Source organism: Molothrus ater, chromosome 28 (genome assembly GCF_012460135.2).
Source record: "Molothrus ater isolate BHLD 08-10-18 breed brown headed cowbird chromosome 28, BPBGC_Mater_1.1, whole genome shotgun sequence".
Lineage (NCBI taxonomy): Eukaryota > Metazoa > Chordata > Aves > Passeriformes > Icteridae > Molothrus > Molothrus ater.
In genome coordinates, this window is record NC_050505.2 from 510257 (window position 1) to 527399 (window position 17143).

Sequence of the window (17143 nt, forward strand, 5' to 3'; positions counted from 1 at the left end):
TTCCCTCTCCCAGCCGCGCTCTGTCAGCTCCCTCTGCCACTTGGGATGTGCTGTCGCTTCCATGGAAACAGAATCATGAATCTTTTCCCAGGAAATGCCTCCAAACTGCCTTCATTTGGTTTTGTTGTTCTTTCTAGACAAGTCTGCTGCATGTGCATGCTGAGGCTGTAGGACTTCTACTGTTATTTAATGTAGAAATGTCCTTTTGGGGAACCAAACTGGGTGCAGCATTAATTTAAGTGGAAAATATCCTCTTTTTTCCAAGGATTTCCCCTCTTCTGCCTGGGGCTCCTTTGCCAACATTGGCTTTGCAGTTTGGATGGCACGTGGGTATTAAAATATTCACCGATTTCCCTGCATCTATCATGGTCAAGAGAAAAGAGAATCACAGAATTATGGAATATCCTGAGCTGGAAGGGACCCATGGGGTTGTTGATCCTGCCCAGACCCCCCAACAATCCCACCCTGGGCACCCCTGGAGCAGTGTCCAAAGGCTCCTGGAGCTCTGGCAGCCTCGGGGCCGTGCCCATTCCCCGGGGAGCCTGGGCAGTGCCAGCACCCTCTGGGACAATTCCAAGGATCTCTCCCACAGAAGGTTCAGGTCCAACCCTGTAGTTCACCCTCACCTCTCCTGTCAACATGAGGCTGATTTTCCATGGCCTTGTTAAGTGCTGGGAGTTAGGACTGGAAGGATGTGGAGATGCTGGAGAGAGTCCAGAGGAGGAACCAAGGGCAGGCAGCACCTGAATGTAAGTGCTCCTATTTTGGGAAGCATCCAGAAGTTGCAAGTTAATCCTAGAAAGAGGTACATGGATTTAGCAGAATATCAAAACTCAGTGTGATACAAGTGCTCAGGAGAGCAGACTCCTGGTCTGAAACCATTACACAGAATTTTCATGGGATCCTGGAATCCTGGAATGGTTTGGGTTGGAAAGGAACCTTAAAGCTCATCTCATTCCACCCCCTGCCATGGGCAGGGACACCTTCCACTGTCCCAGGGTGCTCCAACCTGACCTTGGACACTTCCACAGATCCAGGGGCAGCCACAGCTGCTCTGGGAATTCCATCCCAGCCCCTCACACCTTCACAGGGAAGAATTTCTTCTCAATATCCCATCTAACCCTTCTCTCTGACAGTGAGAAGCCATTCCCCCTTTTCCTGGCCCTTGGAAAAACTCTCTCTCCATCTTTCCTGTTGGCTCCTTCAGGTCCTGGAAGGCCACAGTTAGGCCACCCCAAAGCTTCTCTTCTCCAGACTCAACATTCCCAATTCCCTGAGCATTTCCTGCCTGCAGAGCTGCTCCATCCCTCTGATCATCCTCCACTCCTCAGAGAAAAGAGAAACCAGGATAAGGACAGGAGTGACCAAGGTGCCCCAAACCCCTGTGGGAGCAGTTTGTGGAGCCAACTCATCTCTGAGAAGGGTTGAACTGTTGGAACCATGGAATTGTTAAGGTTGGAAAAGACCTCTAAGACCATCAAATCCAACTTTCAACCCAATATCACCACATTCACTGCTAAACCACATCTTCGAGTGCCACATCCCCAAATGTTTTTTACACTTCCAGGGAAAGAGAAGCTGTAGGAACAGAGGAAACTTTCCATTCTCACATCCTTGGACCAACTTGCCACGCACAACAAATGATTTTGGCTGCCAAGGAGAATTCTCCCTCTGCTCAATCTGCAATGCCAAGCGAGCCCCAGAAACCCCAGTGTTGGTTTCATGTCTCACAACAGCCTGGGGGAAACTTTATTCCTTTCTTTTTTTCTAATTCCATTCCTAGCTCTTCCTATTTCCCCTCCATCTTGCAAACAATTAATTATAACGCTACACCTAAATTATAAATTACCAACTTTGGGGGGCACAAAAGAAAAAAAAAAGACTTTAAAATTCTGAAAGGCTGAGATGTCAAGACTGGGAGAAGCAGCTGTTTTGGAAATGTTGCCTTTTTTTTGTTCCGAATGCTATTTAAACATTGGCAGGGGGCCTCATTAAAGATGAATCGATGAATTAGTAAGTAGTGTTGTAGCCAGAAGAGACAGCATGTGCTCCTGTGGTGAAAACAGATTTACACAAAAGAAAGGAAGGGGGGGAGAAAGTACCCCCCTCTCGATGTGTAACAAAGTCAGTGTTTTCAATATTCTATCAGGGCTGCACCAATCCCGGGCAGGATCCATCAGAATTTCCAATCTAAATTCATATTTGGGGGGTTAGAATTTGGAACTGGCTGCGAAGTTTCCTCTGGGCTAAAATGGAATAGACAAGTTTGGAGCCCCAGAGCATTTTGGTTACCAAAATGTTATGAAGTGTGAAATAATAATAATTAGGGGTATGGCATGGGAATCACAAACCAGATATTATCCAGCTGCGAAAGCAAAGAGAGATATCAGCTCAAGCACCATCACTGATGTCTGCAGGCATTAACATGGAAATGGCACCTCACTTTTGGCACCAGACTTCAAAGGAAGTCCTGGAAAAAAGGGTCAGCTTCAGCTTTGGAACCACAGGGGGATCCCACAGGGGCCAGCATGACGAGGGGAGAAATATCAAGGGACAGACTCCGAGTGGAGCAGTTTGTCTGACTCTGAAATGCAAGGAAGTCCAGGACAAAAGGCCTGTCACAGCTCCTGCCCCCAGCACAGGACTTGTTCTGACCTTTCCCTCTTGCTCCAGCTCCAGGAGAGGTAAAACAGGAGCAAGGTGGTGAAGTGTTTGCAGGCAGCCCCAACAAGGGGAGAGAAAGAAGCCTCTGACTCCATCTTATCAGAAGGCCAATTAATGACTTTATTATACTACATTATTCTCTACTATATTACACTATATTACATTACATCTGAAGTGAATCTGCCAAGCACTCAACTGCACACACTGCACTCATCTTGTCTGCCAACAGTCCAGACACACACACACACCTGGCCCTGACAGGCCAAGGAAACAAAACCCCATCACTGTGGGTAAACAATCTCCATATTGCATTCTACTTTGGCACAAACACAGGCACAGCAAATGATAAGAATTGTTTTTCCTTTCTCTGAGGTTCAGAGAATGTGAAACCCAGAAATATTCGTGGGAAGAATTGTGCCTTGCTTTTCTCTGTGAAGAGAAATGTGGTGACAAACTGGAAATTTCCACACAGAGGATTGGGAATGGAGTTCCCAACGTGCCTGTGATGCCACCTGCACGTCCCCACCTGGCCCTGGGTGTGGCATTGGGCACTTGGGCTCCAAGCTCCCCATCCTGTGCCACCAGACACCTCCTTTTGTGCCACCAGACAGCCTCCCATGTCCCACCTTCACACACAACCTCCCCAAGTGCCCCAGACACCTCCCCAAGTGCCCCAGACACCTCGTTATCAGCTCAACACCAAGCTGAGAGCAGCCAGAACCTGAGCTCTAATTTTGGTAGCACAAACCAGCTCCAAGCACCACCTGAATATTTTTTTCAAAAGCCCCAAGATGTTCCTGACAAGCATTTCAAAGAAAAACATGAGGTTCTCCAGTATTTTGTTATCCAAAACCAAACCATGACAATTCCAAAGTACCAGAAGTTGCGCCTGTATTTTAAACCAATGGAGAAGAAGAAGCTTGCACAGAACCACACAATCCCAATCCCATATTGCTCCATGAGACTTCATTTCTCTGATAATAATTTGACCTCTGCCAATTAAGAGAGACGTGAAATTTTGGGGTTTTTCTGGAAAATTATAGGAGAAACTATAGAAGAAACAATCCATGATTAATAAATAATTAATTACTGATAATCCACTAATATCACCTGTGTGCTGTTAATTCCTCTCCCTTTGTGCTGGGCACAATAGGCAGAGGGTAAAAGAAACATTTGCACACCACAGAGAATATTTTAGATAACTTAGTGCTTATATTTGCTCTTATTTTTTATCTGAGTTCTGAAAGGGAAGAATTGAAGCCCAAAGAGGTTTTGTGATTCACTCAAGGTCACCCTGGGAGCCTCCAGCAGAGCCACCAGCTGAACTCAGAGCTCCCATATTCAATATCCTGCATCTCTGACCTGTCCTGCAAACCACAGAATGAAGCAGGACCAGAACTAGTCCCTAAACACGAGATTTCTGAGGGACTCCAGTGCATTTTAGCTCATATAGAAAATATATATATAAAAAATACATTGCTGCAGCTTCCCAGACCCTGATTCATTTCAGATCTATCACTATTAATAAACCTCAAGAAAAGTCCTAAATTCTTGCAAGACATTTGTTGGGTTTTTTACCAGAGGTCCATTTATCCTACTTTATTAAGTGTGAAGAGTCAAAATGTTCAACTGCTTTAAGTTTTTATCCACACCAAGGATTTGGAGCAAATAAAAATTAGTGTCATTTGAGTCGATTCCCACAAGTCCATTCCTCCTCCATTGTTTTGCTATTTTAAACAATTTACTGTAGTAGATCTGGTGCAAGACACTTTGAATATGAAAGATTTGGGGGTTTCTAAAGAAAAAAACGAAACACTTTGTGTTGAACATCACCTGAATTACTGACCCCGAGGCAGGCTGCAGGTGGGGGACTGGTGCTGCCCAGGAGCATCCTGAGTGGGCACCAGGACTGGAATGGAGAATTCCTGCATTCCAGCACTGAGACCTTCCCACCACCCTCTGCTGCTCCCTCAGGACCCAAAGCAGAGGCACCCATAGGGTTTTCCTCCCTTGTTCTCTCTCCCTCCTATGCAATCACAGGACAGTGAAGGTTTGAGAAGACCCTTCAGTTCATCAAGTCCAAACATCACCTCAGCCACTGTGTTGCCCACTGAACCACATCCTCCAGAGCCATATCCACACATTTAGGGATGTCCAGAACATTGGGAAGAGGCTGCTGGAAAGTCTCTTTCAGAGGGAAGACCCTGATCTCAGCCTGAGGTGCTCCCAGCTCTCCCCGTGCCCGAGGTGGAGCGGAGCAGTTCCATTTCCCCTTTCCACCAACTGCTGAGACCTTGATGTCATTTTACATTTGTTAGCAGGGATATGAAGAGCAGATTTTTTTTTTAATTAACTTTTTGTCCCCCGACTCCTCCCCAGGTGCTCCATGCACATCATTATTCCTGTTGCCTCCCTGTGACCGTGACCCAGATTGGGACCATGCAGGAGGAGCAGGATCAGCTCACCTTGGACAGCCACTCCAGACCTGACTTGATGGCTTAAGTTAGAGCAGCCCAGAGGGCCCTCTAAGACACCTCCAGTCTGATTGGACCCCACAGCACAGGAAAATCAGGTGATACATGGATTTTTGTGTGTTTTATTACCCACATCTCTACAGGAACACCTTAATTCAGAGCCTCCCTCCATTAATATTCACAGGTAAATTCCCATCACTTTGCACCACGTGGGGAAAAGCCAACTGGTAAAACATGGGAAAGTTGGGGGAGTAAATAGAATTTAATTCCTTAAAAATCAAATTAATTGCTTGCAAAATAAAATACCACTCAGCAGAAATAAAGGGGAGGATATTTAGACCATAAGCCACACCCTGATTTCAATGAACTACTGAATAAAAATATTGAGGATGGGGAAAATTCTCCAGCAGGTTGTTTTCTAGCTCAGATTGGCAAGCACCAAGAGAAATGCCAAAGGTAAGATGAAATCTGAATTATTTACATCCAGGGGACAAAAATGCTAAAAAAAAGGCAGAAAGAGAACAGCGAGAGAGAGAGGAATATAAAATAATAGTAAGGAAAAAATTGGTTGAGAAATACTTGGGGTTTTAATGTCTGAGAAATATTAAGGTTACAGCCCTGAAATTGTTAAAAATTCCTGCAGCAGAAACATGCCTTCAAAATAGATAAATTAATAAATTAATAAATCTCAGCTCTCTCTTCTCCTAAACCACCATGGCTCCCACTCAAACTGTTTATTTCATCCCAGGGCTGTTCCTCTGACTTCACTGCACTTTCCCAAGGTTGGGTCATAAAAAAAAAAATTGTACCTTAAAAAAAAAAAAAGGAAAAAAAAGAAAAAAATAGAAGTACTTGGATCTATTGATTTGTGCTGTAGCAAAGCCCCTGACATTCCAGCACGATGAAGATATTGCTCTGGACCCTGTGTGCCTCCTCATACTTCTCCTCTGCTTATGAGGGTCTCCAAGGATGGTATTAAAGATATTGTAGTTCCCACTTTCCGACTCTGGGATATCAGTGAGATTCTCCTGTGTAAAGAATAATTATCAGCACTGCTGTTACCTCTAGTAAGTGTGTAATTACATGCTCTGTTTTGTGGGCTGTAGGCTGTGCAATTTTAAATTATACAGTAATGACAAATTCTCCCTTTTTTACCACCTTCTTCCAAATAATAATAATAATCATCATCATTATCAACATCATAATGAAAGAAAGAAAAACCTTCTTCTCTGGTAGCATTAGCAGTTTGTGTTTGCTTGTGGAATTGTTTTAAGGCTGAAAGGAGCCTCGAAATCGAAAATTTTTTACTGAAAAATAGAAGCAGGTTAATATGAGGAGAAGGGGAGTGAATGAAGCAGAGAAAAAGCCTTAAAGGGAGTGAGAGCAACCATGGGATGGCATCTGATCCCATCCACCCCATGGACTCTGCCCTGCTTTTCTTGGGAAGGCTGGGCAATGCCAGGGGCAGGAATGGGGTACCCAGGAAGGGAAATCTCTGTTCCCCAGCCCTAAAGGGAGATCTCTGTGCAGGGCAGCAGCCCTGGCTGAGGGAGCAGCCCTGGCTGGGGAGCCCTGCGGGGTGCAGGGTGGGTGTCCCTGGCTCAGGGTCAGATGTCACCGTGCCCCCTCCGTGCCTGGCCCTGATCATCAACCCAGTGATGATCCCAGTCATTGCCATCGGCCCAGTCAGGGGTTCCAGATTAAAACAAGGCCACAGCCAATGCTCAGGCATTGCTGGGAGCCACCACAACCCTGCTCAGTGCCACACAAAGAAAGGAGATGAATTCATTGGGACTACTCAGAAAACAAGGGATAAACCCCAAATTCATTTGCAGCTCTGCAAAAGCAGCTCAGAAAAGGAGAGAAGCCTTTTTTTCCTGAACTGAGAAGCAGCTCTTCAGCTGCTTTATTCATCTTGTAGAGAGTTAAAAGAGTTGATATTTGCTGCAAATTTGGTTCATGGCTCTATTTTTATTTTCCTGCTCCCACCAAGGTTTACATATATTCATGTTCCCTTCAGGGAAAGTTTTATAGTGATTACTGGGGAGAAAGCCAAAAGGGACCTCTATAAATACACCTCAAAACACTCCAGGATTTAAATCAGATCATTTCTGTGGGTTATTTCAAGGATGAGGCTTGCAGGGTGTCCTGGGGAATGCAATGGTTTGGATCCAATCCTCAATGAAATTCTGTAGGAATGTCACAAAATGGAAAATTCATTATGGTATTATTTTCTAATTGGGGGGGGGTTGTTGATTTCCAGCAGCTTTCATTCCCAATATGAGAAGCTGTAATTGCTGCATCATTCCCAAGTAAGTATTCACAGGAGAAAACCAGGTATGGTCAGGTCCTGAGGGCACCCAGAGGCTTGGGAGCATTCTATCAAGTTAATCTTGTCTACAATGGGGACAAATAGATTAATAATTTGGGATTTTGGCTTGCAAGCTGCTCTTTGGAAAGGAAAACCAGTAGTTTTATTTGCAGAGCAATTACCCGAGATTATCTGGAAGCCCAGGACTGTGTTTTATGACTCAGGCAGTAAATAACTCTAAAGGGATGGAAACAACTTGGGCTTTACTTCTACTCCATTCCTAATATGCTGCTAGGAAACAATTTTCCCACTGCAGCCAAATCCTGAGGCTCTGGTGAGGCAACATCCCAGGGCTTGGAATGAGCTGGACTTTGAGGTCCCGCCCCAAATCATTGTGGGGTTCTGGAAATAAACAAAGAGCAAGAGAGGTGAATGGAGCAGAGAGAGGGGAAAAGCACCTTCCCAGAGTCACCAGGGAATGGGTAGGGAACCAGCCCTGGAATTGGAGATTCCCAGCTCCCAGGCAGGAGTCCATGGCCTGCAGGCATTGCCTGTCTCAGGTTTTCCAGCCACCAATGGAAGGACAAACCTGCCTGGACACTGGTACAGCCAGAGGCACTTTGGGTGTTGTCCTGGGTTGCCAAGCAAGTTGTGTTCTATTCCCCATCTGCATGGCAGCTGGCTTCTGTTCAGGGGGCAGTTCTCCTGATCTCTTCCACAGCCAGGGAGCCAGGGAGATATCTGCTGATAAGAGGCCATTGAATGTCCCTGCATGGCTGATAAGAACTGCAGCATCCCATTGGGAGATGTGAGCCCAGAGGGAGGAGCCAAGCATTCCTACCTGGATAGAATCTGGAGATTCTGGAACACCAGCCAAGCATTCCTACCTGGATATAATCTGGAGATTCTGGAACACCAGCCAAGCATTCCTACGCGGATAGAATCTGGAGATTCTGGAACACCAGCCAAGCATTCCTACCTGGATATAATCTGGAGATTCTGGAACACCAGCCAAGCATTCCTACCTGGATAGAATCTGGAGATTCTGGAACACCAGCCAAGCATTCCTACCTGGATATAATCTGGAGATTCTGGAACACCAGCCAAGCATTCATACCCTGGATAGAATCTGGAGATTCTGGAACACCAGCCAAGCACTCCTACCTGGATATAACCTGGAGATTCTGGAACACCAGCACGGCTTCTGCACTGGATTCCCAGAGGAGCAGCAGCTGCCTCTCCTTCCCCTGGATCTTCAGAGGAAGAGACTCCACCCTTCTCCAGGATCCCTGCTCCAGCAGAACCAGCCCTGGCACTGCAGGAGGGCTGAGCCACAATTCCAATGGTTCTGCTGCCCACAGCCTGACCCACAGGGTGTCAGGCTGGGTTCTGACTCTGGCAGTGTTGGTTTAGTTCACTGCATTGTTTATTTTATCCTTTTATTTTCTTCCCTATTAAAGAACTGTTATTCCTGCTCCCATATTTTTTTTCCTGAATCACTTAATTTCAAATTTATAGCAATTCAGAGGGAGGGGGTTTACATTTTCCATTTCAGGGGAGGCTCCTGCCTTCCTTAGCAGACACCTGGCTTTCCAAACCAAGACAGGTGTTAGAAAATATCTATAGTTTTTACACTGTTTCAGGTCACCTCTGAGGCAGAAAGAGTTTAACAGACGAGGCCAATTCATTGAATTTTGGGTTAATTTGTGACTAGATCCAGCTTGTCCAAAGTCTGCATTAATCCTGTTGTGGATGTACAACTCTCCAGCCAGGCCAGGGGAGGAGCTGACTCCCAGTGCCAAAGGCAGTGATGGGATGTGGGTAACTGGTATGGGAGTGCTCATCCAGAACCAGAAATCTGGGGTCACGTTTCTACTGGTTGGTACAAGGGAAGATCAGTTCTTCTCTCCTCATTCTCCCCAGGCAGGGACAGTTTTGACCAGGCATTGAACAGAGTCACTGTTTACAGTGAGCAGGAGAAAAACTGTCATGGTTTCATTTTACTTTTATTTAATAGAAAATAGTGGGAAATCGTCTCCTTTTTCTATTTCAGCATGTGGGATTTAATGCAAGATCCAAAAGGTTTCGAGCAGTGCTAAGGGACATTTTTGCCTCCTGTTTTACAGCTCCTTCTGTCCCTGTGTCACAGTTCTGGTGTGGAAGGCAGGAGGGCAGCTGGGATTCAGCTCCCTTTGGAATCCAGAGAGATCTGGGGACCAACTCAGCGTGGAAAAATCCTCTGTTAAATCTGAGGGAGCAGAGCTTGAGGGTGTTCTTGAGTCAGCCTCAAAAGACAAGAATCAAGCCCTACAAGAACAAGGTGAGGGAGAGGCACGACTGGCACATGAGAAATAGGAATTAAGTCAAGCATGCAAAATTGTCATTAAAATTTACCAGGCCAGGGACTAAATATCTGCCTCTCCCTTGCAAAGCCTGATGGAGAGAGTCTCATAAAAATTAATAGGCACTGAGTCAACAGCAGTCTATAGGAATAAAACAGGATGCCATGGAAATTACTCCAAAATCTACAAGGACAGGTGAAGTTTTAAATACGTTTTCTTTTCTCATATGCTCATATTTTAAATACTGCAATAGCAGTAAAAGCTTAAAAGAAGTCTAGAAAAGGAAATAATTCACCATTAAATGTTATGAAGATGCAGGGGGAAACACTATTGTATCTTGAAATATGAAATTACTTGTCCAGAGCTGAGAGAATATTAGTCCTGTATTACATCTCAGCTGAATTGGAATGGTTTTTACTGTACTTGAGAAATGTTTTAGGAAGTTCACATGAATGGCATCTTTGCCATCACTGTGTTTTTAGTGTTATTTGGTTTATTTTGTTCTGGGACACAGGAAAGGCTCTGCCCACACTCAACAACAGGTACCTCACAACAAGAAAAAGCAAATCCTTCATAAATCAAGGGTTGAGACCTAAATCAATTTTTAATTTTGCCTAAATCAAGGACTGAGGCAAAGGGCTGAGATGCTGATTGAGGTAATAGGGAAATAAAAATAGAAATTTGGGCTACAAAAAAAAACCCCCAAAAACCCCAAACCAAACCAAGCCCACAAAAATCCAAAATCAACAAACAACAACAAAACAACAAAAATGCACAAAAGAAAAACAAAATCCAGCAACTGCCCCCAAAAAACCCAACGCCCCTCCAAAAAAAAAAAAAACACCACCAAAAACCCAGCCCTACAACTGCAAAAAAACCTCTAAAACAAATCAACATCCCCAAAAATCCCCAAACAAAACTACAAACTCTTTGCCTGGTGCTTCAGTTCCTCTTTTCTCCCAACCCACCCCTGCATATCCCAGACCACTCCAAGGAGGACCAGCAGAGATTTGTTTCCCCAACTCCATCAACAAAAGCTTCACTTCAGTATCCTCTGGTGAAAGATGCCTCATAACTGCTAAAAATCATTAATAAACACCTTCTCTAGACATATGAGAGCTTTTTAACCCTTCAAAAACAGCAGGAGGTTGTTCTCCCGTGACTTCCACCACAAATCCATATAAATGTTAAGCGCAGGCTTTTTTCCCCGGCAGCGCTTCCTAATTTGTTAGGACAGATTTGGTTCCTCTGTTTCAGCTCAGTGGGGAAAAATGCTGTAAAATTTCAGCTTTGGATGATTTTTTTTTCTCTCTGAGATAGAGAGAACCCAATCTAATTTCTTTGTTACTTACAAAGACAGTTTTGAAAAGCATCCTCAGGCTCCCCATCCCTTTTCTCGGGGCTCACACTTTGAATTTTGAAGGGATCTCTTTTCCCAGCCTCTCATTGACAGTGAAAAGCTGATTTCTGGAGCCAGTGTAAGGTACTGAAGGTAAGTGATCAAAACACTGCCCCTGTAATAAATCACTGGAGCCCAGGTCAGGGGCTGGAGTGTGAATGCAGCGTTCAATAAAGAAACACTCTGCACCTCTCAGCTCCAAACTGACCCAGCTAATTGACCTTGTTGTGCTCCCCCCATTCATCATCCTGGCACGGGGGGCAAGAGGCAGCTCCACTGCACAGGGTGGAGGTGGAAATATAAGGTGAGATGAAATCATAGACAATTCTTCCTTAATTAACTCATTGGATTGCCTGCTCTGGGAGGTGTCACTGCTTTTCTGGTGGAATAGCAGAAATAAGATGCATGCTTTGCCCAGTTTGTGGCCATTTAGCCCATGGGTGCCCAACACAGCAAATTTAAGGGAATGTGAACAATTGCCTGGATGCAAAATCGCAGAATCTTGAATCACAGAATCAAACCCAACAAGAATCACCAAGCCCAAATGTTCAGGTTTCCAGTACAAATCAAACCCTCCATCCATAAAAACTTCACATATTCACATAAATCCTGTGCATGCAAATATCCTGAGTCACTTACACAACACCAGATAAATGAAATTACTGATACACCTGCCCAGGATTTCCTGCGTGGATTTTTCCATAAGAGAGTTGTGCAAGAACATGTTGGAAAACCATAAAGCCAGTCCTGCATTCCTTCACCCATTATCAATCTTCAGTCAAGATTTGAAAGCACTGTTTGGCACCTAAAACTCATCAGCTCAGAGTTTATTGATTTATCTGATCATTGAGAAGCATCATCCAGAGATTGTGGCCATGCTCATGTGAGGAATCTCAACAATTTAATGAAGGAAATAATCTCATTAATGTGGAGTTAAAGTCTGTGTGTAGACTGGGAGCCTGTGTTCCATTTTCCAAAGAAAATTAATTTTTAGGTTCCAAAATGGTCAAGTTAACAATGTCATTCAAAAATTGGGGCAAAAAAAACCCCAAACAATGAGAGACAATGGCATTTAATCTCCAAAATCTCTGGTGAAAAAGGATCACATGAGCACTACCAAATTTCCACCCATCTGAGGTTTGTGCCTGATTTATTTTCCTTTGGTCTAAATCTGTTTATAGGCTGTGAACAACATGATCTAACCCAAAAGTGGCCAGTTTGGAGTGGGGGATTGGAGCAATGACCTCCACACATCCTTTCAATCCAAATTATCCTGTAACTCCATTAGAAAAGACTAAGGATGGACTGAAATCAGCCTTTTAAACACTGAAACCTCAGTGATCTGAACAGGAACATATAATTATTTGTTAAACCACCAGGAATTTCTGGGGAAACAACCCCCACAAAGCTGAGATTTTCAAACCCTAAAGGATTTACTGGAAACCAAGGATTTAAAGTGAATGAGGATCTCAAAACTCATGTCTGCATTCACAAATATTACCCATATTCACAAATCACTGGAAATTTGGGAAGAAGATAAAATATTTATTCCTGTCTTCATACAATATCACACTGAACCTACTGATCTCAGCTGGGGATTTCACATGGAGTGTCCCATGAATGCACGGATGCTCCAGCCCAAGGAATTGCTCGTGGAATCAGGAAATCCCACCATTTACAGAGAGTGCTTGATTTACAGAGACCCTGAGCATTTAAACCAAGCTCCTGGAAATCAAGCGTCCCTGTTTCTGCAAAGTCTCACATTTCTGAAGGCACACTCCAACCTTCCCTGAAACCCTCTGCCCTCCTTCCCCATTTTTCTCCATTTAGGGGCACTGAATGCTTGAATGCTTCCCCGGCAGCAATTCCACAGCAAGGACAATCCCCTTGGAGCACGAGACACAGAACCTATTAATAAGCAAATGGAAAGAGCTGGAATATATTTCTCATTGTTTCATTCAGCAGAGCCTGAGCTCCTCTGGGGGCTCAGGCAGGCACAGCAGCACAGAGGGAGATGACTCAATGCTCATGTGGAGCAAACAGCCCCAAACTCATCCCACATCCCCGGGGATGGAGGTGCTCCTTGAGACAGCCAGGGCTGCATTTTCAGGGGAAGGAGCCTTTAACCCCTTGCTGCCTGCACCGTGCTGGGTCGGATTTTGGGGTGGGAAGGATGAGGAGTCTGGGAATGACACGCTCTGTCTGCAGAGCTGAGGAGCTCTGGAAAGGGGCTGGGTAGGGGAGCAAGTCCTTATTCCCAACTGCAAAACCATCCTTTCTCTTGGGCTTCTGGGGCTGCCTTAACTCCCTCCTCTCCCAAATCCCATCTTTCCTTCCTGTAACCCTGAGCAGCCTAAAGACGATTCAAATCACCCTCTCTGAGAGAGACTTTCCTGCCTGCCTTCCCTTGCTCTGGTGGTAACACTTCTGTGTCCCTGACATATTTTCTGAAAAATATCTTTGCTCGGATTTTTCTCCTGAGAAGCTGAGAGGCCTCCGAAATGAAATGTAATAATTATCTGCTGCTGAGGAATGTGGCAGGTGCATCTTTGATTGGTCTCATGTGGTTGTTTTTACTTGATGACCAATCCCAGTCCAGCTGTGTTGGACTCTCTGGTCAGTCACAAGATTTTATTATCATTCCTTTCTAGCTTTCTGATGTCTCCTTGCTCTTTCTTTAGTATAGTTTTAGTATATAATTTTCTTTTAATATAATATATATCATAAAATAATAATTCAGCCTTCTGAAGCACGGAGTCAAGATTCTCATCTCTTCCCTTGTCCTGAGGAACCTCAAACACCACCACACTTTTGTACCACATCAGGGTTTGCTGAATTATTTCCATTATTTTTAAAAACAGATATTTTTTCAGCTACTGTGGTTTTTTCACCACATCCACCACAGATTTTGCCCAAGCACTCCAAGGATCAGCACAAACATTGCCTGGGAAGGGACTGCTGGGTTCTAAGTCAGGCTCAAGGGGAAGGAGGCAACATAGATTGTCCTCAATGAGTTCTGCACTTATTCCACCCTAAAAGCATTTTCACCTCTGCTGCTCTCTATGAAAGGACGTTGTTCTGCCCAGCAATAGGAAATATCAACTCTGATACAACAAAATACAGGAATCCCCATTTTTTTCCTTTAAACTGAGCACAAACAATTGCTGGGCCCAAGAACACGTATTTTCTGCCCCAAGCTCATCTTCTCTTCCCCAGAATAAAATCTGCAGCTTCAGGTCCTCCCAGTGTCTCCAAGTTTGTTGCATTCCTGCACACAACACACCCAACTTGCTTACAGATACACCAGAAATGCCCTGTAAGGAGAAAAAAGTAAAAATCCTCAACACCCTCTGCCCCAAAACCCCCAAACCCAACAAGGTCTGGACAATCACCCTGGTAAAACACCTCTCCCACCTCCCCTTCCCCAGAACTCCCACCCTGGCCCTTCCCAGCCTGAGGACAAGTTCTCAGTGGTGTGTTTCAGTTCCAGGCTGTGTGACAATCCTGCTGGGTATTTCCTGCACTTAAATCATGGACTTGTCTTTCAGATGGACCCTTCCTCCAGTGCGGCCCAGCACAGAGTGTTCCAGTGCCAAGGGGGGTACAGAGCAGGCTGCACAGTGCTCAGCAGGATTGGAGTGTTGTGAGCAGCCTGTCACACCTTCCATCCTCCCTCCACCCTCTGCCTCTGCTCTTCCTGCTGGATGAATGGGGGTGACCAGAGAATGACAATAATCTCAGGCTGATGCACCACTGTTCATCCCCCTGGAGTGCTGAGTGATTTACACATTTCACCTGTGCTTCACTGCCTCACTGCTGCCCCACAACCCTGCCTGGTGGCACGTGGAGCTTTGGAGCCATGGGAAATCACAGCCTGGGTTTCAGAAGGAAAAAATGGGAATAACCCCATTATAAAAATATGTCCAAACGGCCCTGAAGAAAATGTGTTGATTTTTCTCAAATCCCAGTTGCTAAGGACTGTTTATGATTTAGTATTTTGTATGTATCTGTTTTGCCTGTTTGCTCTGTCCATGTACACAGGTACTCAAAATTAATCATTTAATCAAAACTCTTAGAATTTATCAAAACTTTATCATTTCAAGGTCAAGCCTTCACAGCAGACCCTGCAAAATAAACCTGCCTGTTTCACTACTGCTCTGATTTATTAGAATATTAAAAAAATTAAACCCTTCCTTATGAAATCAGCACCACAATTGACTCTGCTTGGATGCACTGAGAGAGTTTTATGCTGTGAAGGGTGACAATATGGACAATTGCCAGCCTCAGGGATGACCCTTTCACTAGAAATCCCAGCTCTCACCTGGAGCTGGAAGCTTTGTAAAGGCTCTGTAAAATCCAGCTTCATGGGGCACTGTGACTTCAGAGCTCCGGAACAACAGCAGATCAGAACCAGCCTCTGTCACCACAGAGGTGGTTACTGCTGTGATTCACCCACAAAGCAACTTCTGTTAACGAATAAAAGATGTGTTTTAATAGAAAACCAGGCTCACACCCACAGCTGCAGTCAGAAATTCCAACTGCACACATTATTTTCCTGAGGTTCCATGAAGAACTGCCTGGGAGCTGGTGCAGAGCTGAGCCCAAATCCCATCCCCTGGAGCAGGAGGGCTCTGCCCTGCCCAGGGAGGCAGCCTGGCCATGACACGAGTGGCCCCAGCACAGTGACAAAGGAGCTTCTGATGCCCTTCAGCTTTCCTGGGTGATCTCCCCATGCTGGCTCCAGAAATGTTGGAACAGGGAATATTTTCCAAGCCATTTCCACGTCCCTGGTCAGCCAAAAATCAGAAGAGTAATGAATGGCAGCACTGCCCTTTGGAGGAGCAAAGTTATTATCCTAATGCACGGGGAGGAATGATGCATTAAGGCATTAAAGAATCAAAACAATCACATTAATGCCTGACAGCATAAGCAGGAAACAAAAGATGAGAGCTGTAATCCAAACCATATGGCTTAATAACTAATCTCTCATTTAAGCATCGTTATTAAAACACCTCCTGAATGTTTGGGCCTTACCAGGACATTCAGCGTTGTTATTTTACATATTCAGTCCTTCTTTCTCTCCTCCCCTGCTCCTCTCACTGATCTTTTCTTCTCTAAGAGTGTTTTGTTGTGGGATTGGTTTTTTTTTGGGGGGGGAAGGATTTTCAAACTGTTTCTCCTTTCCTAAAGTCCAAATCCTACGTCAACCCAATTAAGCCTCCACAGTCATAACAAATGAGGGTTGTCACTTAGGCTCACTTGAGACACAAACTGCAGCTAATATTACTCAATATGCAGATGTTTTCTGTCTCTTTCTGTTGGAAAAAAAAATAAGGTATTATTCAAATGGATTAATGATGAATTGCTGTTAATCTGAAGAGGGTATGCTGCAGGATGACACAAGGTTGAGGAAATGTTAAGTGGAGGAGATGTGTGTGAACAATGAAGTCCTCTCCATGTGCTGGTGGGTCTCAATAATTCCTGAATTGTTGTGCTGCTGGACCACACCAGCTCTCCCTTAACAAAACACCCAAAAATGTGTTGCATTAAAATGTTTGGCCCTCAAATGATGCTCAAACAGAGCCAGCTGGGGATCTGTCACAGAATTCCCAGTAAAACCACTGGGATCATTTTCAACTCTTACAGAAGTTTCTGGGGGTCAGGAGTCCTTTAAGTGCCCCAAAATCAGATTGCACCTGACTCTCAGAGCAGAGTTCCCCCCAGTCTACACCCAGGGGCTGCAGCTCCAGTGACTTCACTGCAGCCACCCCATAAACTTAAAAATGAGAAATTGATTTAAAATTCTCTCCAATCTGCTTTAGAAGATAATAATTCCCTATATTATCAATACCAATGTGAAGTATCAAAAGTTATTTAAATGCCTCAAAAAAAAAAAAAATCAGCATCTCTTTTACTCAGCCCCTGTAACTCTTTCTGTGAATTTGTTTGAAGG